This window comes from Schistocerca cancellata, chromosome 10, assembly GCF_023864275.1.
Source record: "Schistocerca cancellata isolate TAMUIC-IGC-003103 chromosome 10, iqSchCanc2.1, whole genome shotgun sequence".
NCBI classification, from domain to species: domain Eukaryota; kingdom Metazoa; phylum Arthropoda; class Insecta; order Orthoptera; family Acrididae; genus Schistocerca; species Schistocerca cancellata.
The window spans coordinates 221,835,327-221,846,620 of NC_064635.1; the positions used below are offsets into that span (position 1 = coordinate 221,835,327).

General features: G+C 44.4%; 1 non-coding gene across 1 annotated transcript; it reads left to right on the forward strand.

Annotated features, from left to right (window-relative positions):
• The first annotated feature begins 549 nt into the window (after window positions 1–549).
• Window positions 550–621, forward strand: Trnae-cuc (transfer RNA glutamic acid (anticodon CUC)). Its single transcript has one exon. It is a non-coding gene; the product is annotated as a tRNA-Glu (tRNA).
• Window positions 622–11,294: the final 10,673 nt, after the last annotated feature.

The following is an 11,294-nucleotide window of genomic DNA, read 5'->3' on the forward strand; positions in this document are numbered from 1 at the left end:
GACTTATGCTTTTGGGCATAAGTGACTTCACAAAGAGAAAGAAAAAAATTCGTGTACCTCCATAATAGTATGTAGAAAAAAAGTGAAAAAGATAACCGATAAAGATATAGAGTAGAAAACATTCGGAACGTCTGGGTGTACAGGAAAAAAAGGATTTAGTGTTTTTGAAAGAGAGAGATAGGATATGAAAGAGGATGAAAAAATATTGGAGGAACAGGTTACAGAAAATGGGAAGAACTGAAATGGTGTATAGTTGTCGCTCAAGAGCAATAGAACATGGCAGTAAAATAACTAAAAGATCCATGCGGCAGTGACTCTACATCTGGGGCGCACGCCCGAGAATGTCGCTGCTAACATTATCGCAGCTGGCAGGTCTCCAAAGGGCATTCGTTTCGGCGGCAAATCGTCTACGGTACACGGACGATGGAATGCTCCCCGACGTGATCTTATCCCTCAGAACCACCCACCTTGCGGAAAAACCGACACCAAACATGTCTGATGATGTACAGAGACAGTGTTACATATCTTCATATCGAAAGACTTTACCAATCCGGTATGGTCTAGTGGCTAGGATACCTGGCTCTCACCCAGGAGGCTCGGGTTCGATTCCCGGTACCGGAATTAATTTTATTCAGATAATGTTAATAATTAATATGTATCTTCGTAATGTGCATTCGGTATCTTGAGTTCATTTGGCATAAAGCTTTGAAGCTATAAATATTAAGGCGTCAGGTTTCGTTGGGATAATCGCTACACCTCGAAAGAAGGGCGCGGCCACCGCTGCTTTTTAGATTTTCTAATATATCTTCGCGTACTGCCGAGTCTACGTTGCAATAAATTACACTGCTGCGGGATTGCGAAATGGCTTCCTAGGTGGCCAAGTTAGAAGTGTCCCGAAAAACGTCGAAATTAAAATTACGATGTTCAGGGAATATAGCAATTCATGTTCAGGGAATATAGCAATTTATCACACGCTGAAATATTTGTACAAAAGAAATATTTCCGCTTCTGCTTTCTGGTTACACGTACACAATACTTATTTCTCAAGAAAACTAAAATATTAATGGCACACACTCATCCTTCCTTCACAGGTAGAAATACTAAAGTTTGCTATTGTGACTAAAATAAGCAGAATTATTTGGAGATGTGTGTAATCTGGAGGTAACGACTCAGACTGTTGTGCATACATAATCTGATTAGAAGTGCCTGGCCACCCGCATGTAATGCGGAATCAATCATCAGATATCACGACATGCAAACCCGCCAGTTGTGACTTCAATGCTCAATTTGGGTGCACACTAACTAGTAAAAAAAAAAAAGGAACAGAAACCGCCCATTACAAATTTACGTCTAAAAATAACTGAATTAACTCGAAGGCCCCACCAGTACTGTGCAGATTATCAGTGCGTCTGTGCTCCAGTTAGTAGCACTAAACCAAGCAACACACTGAATGACTGGACTTCTTTAAAAATACACTCCTGGAAATTGAAATAAGAACACCGTGAATTCATTGTCCCAGGAAGGGGAAACTTTATTGACACATTCCTGGGGTCAGATACATCACATGATCACACTGACAGAACCACAGGCACATAGACACAGGCAACAGGCATGCACAATGTCGGCACTAGTACAGTGTATATCCAACTTTCGCAGCAATGCAGGCTGCTATTCTCCCATGGAGACGATCGTAGAGATGCTGGATGTAGTCCTGTGGAACGGCTTGCCATGCCATTTCCACCTGGCGCCTCAGTTGGACCAGCGTTCGTGCTGGACGTGCAGACCGCGTGAGACGACGCTTCATCCAGTCCCAAACATGCTCAATGGGGGACAGATCCGGAGATCTTGCTGGCCAGGGTAGTTGACTTACACCTTCTAGAGCACGTTGGGTGGCACGGGATACATGCGGACGTGCATTGTCCTGTTGGAACAGCAAGTTCCCTTGCCGGTCTAGGAATGGTAGAACGATGGGTTCGATGACGGTTTGGATGTACTGTGCACTATTCAGTGTCCCCTCGACGATCACCAGTGGTGTACGGCCAGTGTAGGAGATCGCTCCCCACACCATGATGCCGGGTGTTGGCCCTGTGTGCCTCGGTCGTATGCAGTCCTGATTGTGGCGCTCACCTGCACGGCGCCAAACACGCATACGACCATCATTGGCACCAAGGCAGAAGCGACTCTCATCGCTGAAGACGACACGTCTCCATTCGTCCCTCCATTCACGCCTGTCGCGACACCACTGGAGGCGGGCTGCACGATGTTGGGGCGTGAGCGGAAGACGGCCTAACGGTGTGCGGGACCGTAGCCCAGCTTCATGGAGACGGTTGCGAATGGTCCTCGCCGATACCCCAGGAGCAACAGTGTCCCTAATTTGCTGGGATGTGGCGGTGCGGTCCCCTACGGCACTGCGTAGGATCCTACGGTCTTGGCGTGCATCCGTGCGTCGCTGCGGTCCGGTCCCAGGTCGACGGGCACGTGCACCTTCCGCCGACCACTGGCGACAACATCGATGTACTTTGGAGACCTCACGCCCCACGTGTTCAGCAATTCGGCAGTATGTCCACCCGGCCTCCCACATGCCCACTATACGCCCTCGCTCAAAGTCCGTCAACTGCACATACGGTTCACGTCCACGCTGTCGCGGCATGCTACCAGTGTTAAAGACTGCGATGGAGCTCCGTATGCCACGGCAAACTGGCTGACACTGACGGCGGCGGTGCACAAATGCTGCGCAGCTAGCGCCATTCGGCGGCCAACACCGCGGTTCCTGGTGTGTCCGCTGTGCCGTGCGTGTGATCATTGCTTGTACAGCCCTCTCGCAGTGTCCGGAGCAAGTATGGTGGGTCTGACACACCGGTGTCAATGTGTTCGTTTTTCTATTTCCAGGAGTGTAATTTGGCTGCGTTTAAGTCTAGTGGATACCGATCATTCGTCGCTTTCACCCTAAATTCCTCAACTAGAAAAGAAGGAAGTTAGAAGTAAATGCAGGCAGGAACTTGCGTAAAGAGTGTTCACTACACTCATAGATTACAATTTCTTTTTCTCGCAGTAACAACTTTATGAATTGCCAACGTTGTTGTTGTGGTCTTCAGTCAAGAGACTGGTTTGATGCAGCTCTCCATGCTACTCTATCCTGTGCAAGCTTCTTCATCTCCCAGTATCTACTGCAACCTAAATCCTTCTGAATCTGCTTAGTGTATTCATCTCTTGGTCTCCCTCTACGATTTTTACCCTCCACACTGCCCTCCAATGCTAAATTTGTGATCCCTTGATGCCTCAAAACATGTCCTACCAACCGATCCCTTCTTCTAGTCAAGTTGTGCCACAAACTTCTCTTCTCCCCAATCCTATTCAATACCTCCTCATTAGTTACGTGATCTACCCACCTTATCTTCAGCATTCTTCTGTAGCACCACATTTCGAAGGCTTCTATTCTCTTCTTGTCCAAACTAGTTATCGTCCATGTTTCACTTCCATACATGGCTACACTCCATACAAATACTTTCAGAAACGACTTCCTGACACTTATATCTATACTCGATGTTAACAAATTCCTCTTCTTGAGAAACGCTTTCCTTGCCATTGCCAGTCTACATTTTATATCCTCTCTACTTCGACCATCATCGGTTATTTTACTCCCTAAATAGCAAAACTCCTTTACTACTTTAAGTGTCTCATTTCCTAATCTAATTCCCTCAACATCATCCGACTTAATTTGACTACATTCCTTTATCCTCGTTTTGCTTTTGTTGATGCCAACACCGAATGTTATTACGCCAATGCAGGAACTGCCATGGTATAGGTGGGTTACCGCCCCAATGGGGCTATTTACTTTTTTTTAATATCGGGCTTTAGTTTGCTCCAAGTGAACTTCTTAAGTGCAAATAAACTGAAAATATGGCATTTTAGCATCTTTTTTTGTGTTTGAGTTACATACGATTCACATGGTCCAAGAGTAAAGGTACCAGGTGTGTCACTTGCCATCTCGCTAACAATTTCAGGTTAGTACTCCTGTCAGTTTTTCATGCCACAACATTATTTGCGTACAGTCCTGTTATTGCTTTCCTGCATTGTTGCTACAGTGTTCTTCAGTGTTGTCTGTTCTGTAACAAAGTGATATTGTCGCAGAAGAAAATGTCTCGTAGAAGTTATGAAGATGAAAAAAGGCATGTCCAACAGCTGTTACATGAAGCTGTGGACGTAAGAGATGAATACTCTGTATCTTTATTTGTGATAGCTCAGATGAATTTTTACCACAGGAGACCGGAAGCAAAGCCGGAGGTTCTGATGATGGAATCACATCAGCGAAGGTAGGAATAAGAGTTTTATGTCCACATTCAGTCAAAGAACCCGACTTCTATCCTGTAAAACCAGACAAAGAATGCACCTCTAACCGTCTTAGTGCCACAATTATTGCAATTTATTCAGGATCAATTGAAGTAAGTGTAATATCAGAAAGTTCTAAGGATGAAGATGACACACTTAGAACAAATTCTAATTAGATTGTCTGGGGGCCAGTTCCGGATAAAAATATGAAACACTTTACATTTATTTATTCCAGTTCTGCTGTAAATGCTTCTGTTGCACTAACTCTCAAAGGCAAGACACCATCTGATTTCTTCAAATACACTACTGGCCACTAAAACTGCTACACCAAGAAGAAATGCAGATCATAAACTGGTATTCATTGGACAAATATAGTTTACTAGACCTGACATGTGATTATATTTTCACGCAATTTGGGTGAATAGATCCTGAGAAATCAGTACCAAGAACAACCACCTCTAGCCGTAATAACGGCCTTGAAACGCCTGGGCATTGAGTCAAACAGAGCTTGGATGGCGTGTACAGGTACAGCTGCCCATGCACCTTCAACACGATACCACAGTTCATCAAGAGTAGTGACTGGCGTATTTTGACGAGCCAGTTGCCCGGCCACCATTGACCAGACGTTTTCAATTGGTGAAAGATCTGGAGAATGTGCAGGCCAGGGCAGCAGTCGAACATTTCCTGTATCCAGAAAGGCCCGTACAGTACCTGCAACATGGGGTCGTGCATTATCCTGCTGGAATGTAGGGTTTCGCAGGGATCGAATGAAGGGTAGAGCAACAGGTCGTAAAACATCTGAAATGTAACGTCCACTGTTCAAAGTGCCGTCAATGCGAACAAGAGGTGACCGAGACGTGTAACCAATGGCACCCCATACCATCACGCCGGGCGATATGCCAGTATGGCGATGACGAACACACGCGTCCAATGTGCGTTCACCGCGATGTCGCCAAACACGGGTGTGACCTGTTGTAAACAGAGCCTGGATTTATCCGAAAAAATGACGTTTTGCCATTCGTGCACCCAGGTTCGTCGTTGAGTACACCATCGCAGGCGCTCCTCTCTGTGATGCAGCGTCAAGAGTAACCGCAGCCATGGTCTCCTAGCTGATAGTCCATGCTGCAGCAAACGTTGTCGAACTGTTTGTAGAGATGGTTGTTGTCTTGCTAACGTCCCAATCTGTTGACTCATGGATCGAGACGTGGCTGCACGATCCGTTACAGGCATGCGGATAAGATGCCTGTCATCTCGACTGCTAATGATATGAGGCCGTTGGGATCCAGCACAGCATTCCGTATTACCTTCCTGAATCCACCGATTCCATATTCTGCTAACAGTCATTGGATCTCGACCAACGCGAGCAGCATTGTCGCAATACGATAAACCGCAATCGCGATAGGCTACAATCTGACCTTTATCAAAGTCGGAAACGTGATGGTATGCATTTCTCCTCCTTACACGAGGCATCACAACAACGTTTCACCAGGCAACGCCGGTCAACTGCTGTTTGTGTATGAGAAATCGGCTGAAAACTTTCCTCATGTCAGCCCGTTGTAGGTGTCGCCACCAGCGCCAGCCTTGTGTGAATGCTCTGAAAAGTTAATCATTTGCATATCACTGCATCTTCTTCCTGTCGGTTACATTTTGCGTCTGTAGCACGTCATCTTCGTGGTGTAGGAATTTTAATGGGCAGTAGTGGATTTTGTAACTGATGAAATTTTAGAATATGTAACTCAAAAAACTAATTTGTACTCAAAACAAATCTTAGAAAGTCATTCAGTAACTGTTAATTCACAGCTGAAAAAGTGAACTGATGCCAGCAAAACTGAAAGTGAACAATTTTTACTACTTTTGTTATGGACGCCAGTAAATGTGAAACTGAGAACTCCAAATTATTGATAAAGAATTATGCTCTATCACAACAATATAGAAATTTTGTGTCACTCAGTCGTTTTGAACTGCTTTTACGTATGTGGCATTTTTCCGATAACAACCAGTGGCCACCAGGAAACCGCTTATTCAAAATTCAACATCTTACTGATGAATTACTGCTGAGATTTCAAAGTGCAGTTGTGCTGGAGAAAGAAGTTTGCATTGACGAAATACTTGCGCCATTTCGAGGAAGACTACGTTTCATGCGTTATATAACGAATTAGCGCCATACATTCGTAATTAAATTGTTCAAACTTTGACTAAAGGGTGGCTACACCTGGAATATGAAAGTTTGCTGTGGGAAGAATGTAAATCCTGGCGTTTCTCTTGCCACTTCTGTTGTTATGAGCCTTATGAGTGGATTACTAAATGAGGGCAGAATCTTATATACAGACAATTCTTACACAAGTGTGTAGCACACCAGCTTCTTGAACAATCAACACATTAAGTTGGTACTCAAACAGAAAACTGAATCCTCGAGATGTTGTACAGGCAAAACTGAAGAAGGGGGAACACAAAGCAAAGGAAAGTACCACAGGTGTAGTAGTACTGAAATGGAAAGATAAGAGGGATGTTCTGATGCTGAGTACTGTTCATGGAGAAGAAGCAGCAAAAGTTCAAAACAGGAAGGGCACAAGAAAAAACCAGCAATGATAAATCACTATAATCAGTCAAACTCTTTTAATAGATTTTTCTGACCAAATGAAGCCGTACTCGCATTGTCTAAGGCAGTGTGTGAAATAGTACAGGAAGTTTGCAAATGAATTGTTGACAGGATCAGCACTGGTAAATGCTCATGTGATTTACCGATACATCGACAACAAGAAGATCTCAATAACAGAATTCAAAGAGGCGACTCCATACAGAGGATGCCGATGAGCCTGAGACTTCTCACACCAAAGCCACCGCGTTACCTGCATAACATTGGAGCAGCCAGATGTGGAAGTACAGTGTGCTACAAAAAGATGGAGAATGAATTTGGGCGAGAGCAAGCTGCCAAGAAATACAAACAAAGTGCATGGAAATGTAACAACTGTGACTTATAGTCCGTATCTCGTGGTCGTGCGGTAGCGTTCTCGCTTCCCACGTCCGGGTTCCCGGGTTCGATTCCCGGCGGGGTCAGAGATTTTCTCTGCCTCGTGATGAGTGGGTGTTGTGTGATGTCCTTAGGTTAGTTAGGTTTAAGTAGTTCTAAGTTCTAGGGGACTGATGACCGTAGATGTTAAGTCCCATAGTGCTCAGAGCCATTTGAACCATTTTGTAGCTCTGAGCACTATGGGACTTAACATCTGTGGTCATCAGTCCCCTAGAACTTAGAACTACTTAAACCTAACTAACCTAAGGACATCACACACATCCATGCCCGAGGCAGGATTCGAACCTGCGACCGGAGCGGTCACGCGGTACCAGACTGAAGCGCCTAGACCGCACGGCCACACCGACCGGCGAACCATTTTGTGACTCATATTTTTGCGTAGTGTGTTTCTTCATAAAGCACAGTGCATACAGGTGTTACAGAAACAAAGTGGAACGACCCAAATTTTTCAGTTTCATTGTTGTTGCAATTAGAGTTGAAGAATGGAAATAAAACCGTATTGTGATTTGCAATCTACTGTGTAAGTACTATGTCAAACTAAATAATAAATGCATAATAAAAAGAAGAAAAGTCCAATACTACTGAGCAATGTGAGTTATATATAACTCACGAATTCAGATATCAATAACTACTCTCGAGCCCACGAAAACCATACGCCACGAACATGATGTGTAACTGGGGCCATAACTTACTATAACATCGAATCACAGAACGCTCCTGTGAGTTACAACTGCACCACGGAGCTTTAAATGGAAAAATGTCCGTGAGTTGTATTTACTTCACGTGGCCCGCAGGGAACACTTCCTGTGTGACAAGTGGCAGTCAAAGTGCTAAATGAACGGTGGCAGTATCTCACGCGTCGATCAAAGCTAAGACCAATGGGCACTAGTAACGGATCACTGCCAGAGAAAAGTACATTTTCCGAGTCTCGTAAGGACAGTTCTACTGTAGTACGGCTCTAACAGGTGCATCACAATGAGCGACTTAAATAGCGGGGCAACTGGGAACGTAGCCCTACCTCAACCTTTAGGATTCTCGTGGGAAAAATGTCTAAATTCCTCACAGATTCACCGTGAAATTCTGGGGGTATGTGGACGAAAGGCAACGTGGCGTCCAGCTGTACTGATATGGTGAGTACGTTGAAGAGCGGTGACATGTATCTGTTCTCTTTGAAGTGTAGCGTGGCACTCAATAAAAGTTACTTTGCCTGCCATAATAATCTGAAATTCACTTTCTGTTAAACACCCTGTGAGAATTTATGTTGTACGTCTGCAGAAGGTTGCTATCAATCTGATGCGCGTGTTTTTGGTGGCATCGATGGGCAAGATTCCAGATGTTTGTCGTTAGCTTACCTTTTGCCTGTTGTCGTTGTTCCGTGCTCGTCCTGTATTCCACGGTTTCCTTCGGTTTTCGCTGACTGGGCACGGACAGATTCGCGTTGCAGACCAAGTGTCTCGTCTCAAACTGTTGCCCAGCAACGTCCTGGCCCGCTGCACGGACCCTTGTATTGTTAGGAACTGCGTCGCCTCCCGATTCCTTGTTTACTCTTAGAGCACCTGTGGAAAATAATCACCGCATGTTTAAGGAAGCTATCCAGCGACAGTATCAGATTGCGACTGGGCAGGGACACCTGTGCCAACCCCGTGGACCCCGAGGAAGACGAAGGCAAAGGAAAGTAAGGAAAAATGAAATAAGAAAAGCAAAAAGGAAAAAACTAGTAAAATCGATCAGTCAAGTGAACTCTTACGCTACGATAAAATAGTCATAGGTGCTTATGGATATCTATGAGATATATCCGATCATTCATCTCCTTTATTCAAGTCAAAGATCAGATTACATTAAGAGTCGAACATGAATTGACTGAATCTACAGAGTAAAATGCCCTATAAATGAGTAAAAGTTGTGATAAAAGCTATAGCGAAACATCCGTTTCCTGTTGGGTATACCACGACGTACAGAGAAAAGAACAATGAAATCACAATTCAAATTTAATCCTTAAATGTGCTGTGGAGGTTAATTAAGAAACATTCGTGTATCTCTGTATCTCGGAACAGGAAACAACAACAGTGGTAGATTTAAAAAGTTTACCAGTGACTTCTGCAGACACTAAAACCCAGCGTGTTTGACTGTGACATTTATGTACATCGGTAAACACTCAGATGACTCTGCAAACGTTATCCTTACTGATAAGAGATGTAACGAAGCGGAGCAATAGGTCTTAAAAACGACGCAGAATCCCACACCCTTGTTGCTGAATGCGACATAGCAGCAGAAATCAATATAGAACGTACGGCCTTGAAATATGAGAATATGGGTATTGCAGCTGCATAAGACGTGTTTGTGCCGGTACAGCCAAAAGAACCATTAGAGAAGCTGTTTCACTACACTTTCATCGTCTGTGAAACAAGAAGCATCTCATGTCAGTTCTCTAATAAATGCGTAAAACTGTAAAGAGGCCAGCCAAGACATTAACGACACATAGAATCACACTTTATCTGCCCGATGACAGATGCACATGTGACGCAACTAAAAACCTGCTTTCAAATAATGAATTAAGTTGCAGAGCCATGCGGAGTAATACACCAGGTTTTGCATATCTAGCATCGGTGACAAAATTCTGAAAAATTGAAGCACTTCAGTTTCTCTTTGACACATCTACCCAGTTTCCAGTGGAGTACAAGACTTAACAGACTTCCTATCGGGTTATCGCGGCCTATGCACAACCGTGCTCATGTGAAAAAAACATTCTCCGTCTGTTGCAAAACCGGAGCTTTCTTTTTCCCTGCTAAAAATCCTTCTACAATACGTATGTTTCTACACTGAATCAAGAACGGTTACTTACTACCAGAAAGGAAAGGGCAATGTATATCACCACAGGATTGTCTGGCTGGGGAACGAGACTAACAGAAATGCTGAAAAATCTCAACTGTCAGATCTCGATGACATACGACGTACATTTCGCAAGAACGTGCTTGGACGAACCCAGACCAATATTGACATCTAAGCAACAATGTAAGGGGGATCGTGTGGATAAAAATAAGTAAATAGCGCCTCGCACGAGGCGCTCATGGCTGTAGTTGCGTCCCTGTCTGTGAGTGCACCCAAACTGAAGTTACGTATATTCTACAGCATTCGAAGAGGATCCTAGCCGCAGTATCTATTAGTTCCTGTTACTACGAAAGCAGTGAGCGACCAGCAGCCTATCCTGATCCAAGTACACATTGCAACCAACGTCTGTCACGGACATGTATTCCGTGAGCGCCGCGGACACCATCTTAACCCAATCCTGCATTTTTGGGGAACGACCCACACACTACTGTTCACACGAGTCAAAAGTGTCGGTTTTGCCGTTATGTATGGGAAAGGACTCTTGGGGTTAGTGAATTAGACGAGGCCTTTAGCCTCAATACTTAAACTCCTTACACAATGCACTATCAGCGTTACTAGGGTAGGTTCTGGCGTACACAAGGACTGTAAGAGAACTTATGCACGACTGCAGACCAGACCACTGCCTTCGTAACATCTAACGACAATTAGCGATTAGCGTGGGTGGTGACTGGACAATGCCGGGCCTCAAACCACAACACATTTTGCTGCATGGACATGACACTTCTTCGGTTTATGTTGCTCGTATGAACAGTATGCATTAACTGCATGATCGCATTACAGATGCGTTTAACAGAATGTGTTACGTTCTCAGAAGGTACGCATCAGTAGGATAGTCAACACAGCGCCATTGTCAAAATGATAATGAAATATCTGTTATACACGATCAACCGATTTTTCGAAATTGTGAACATGACAGACGAGAATGTTTTACATCAAACACTTATAGAGAACGAAAATGACTACACTTCATGAATTAACTATGGAACTGCGGAGGATGTGACGTTCCTTGGCCAGACTCGGTGGCCGAGCGGTTCTAGGCGCCCCA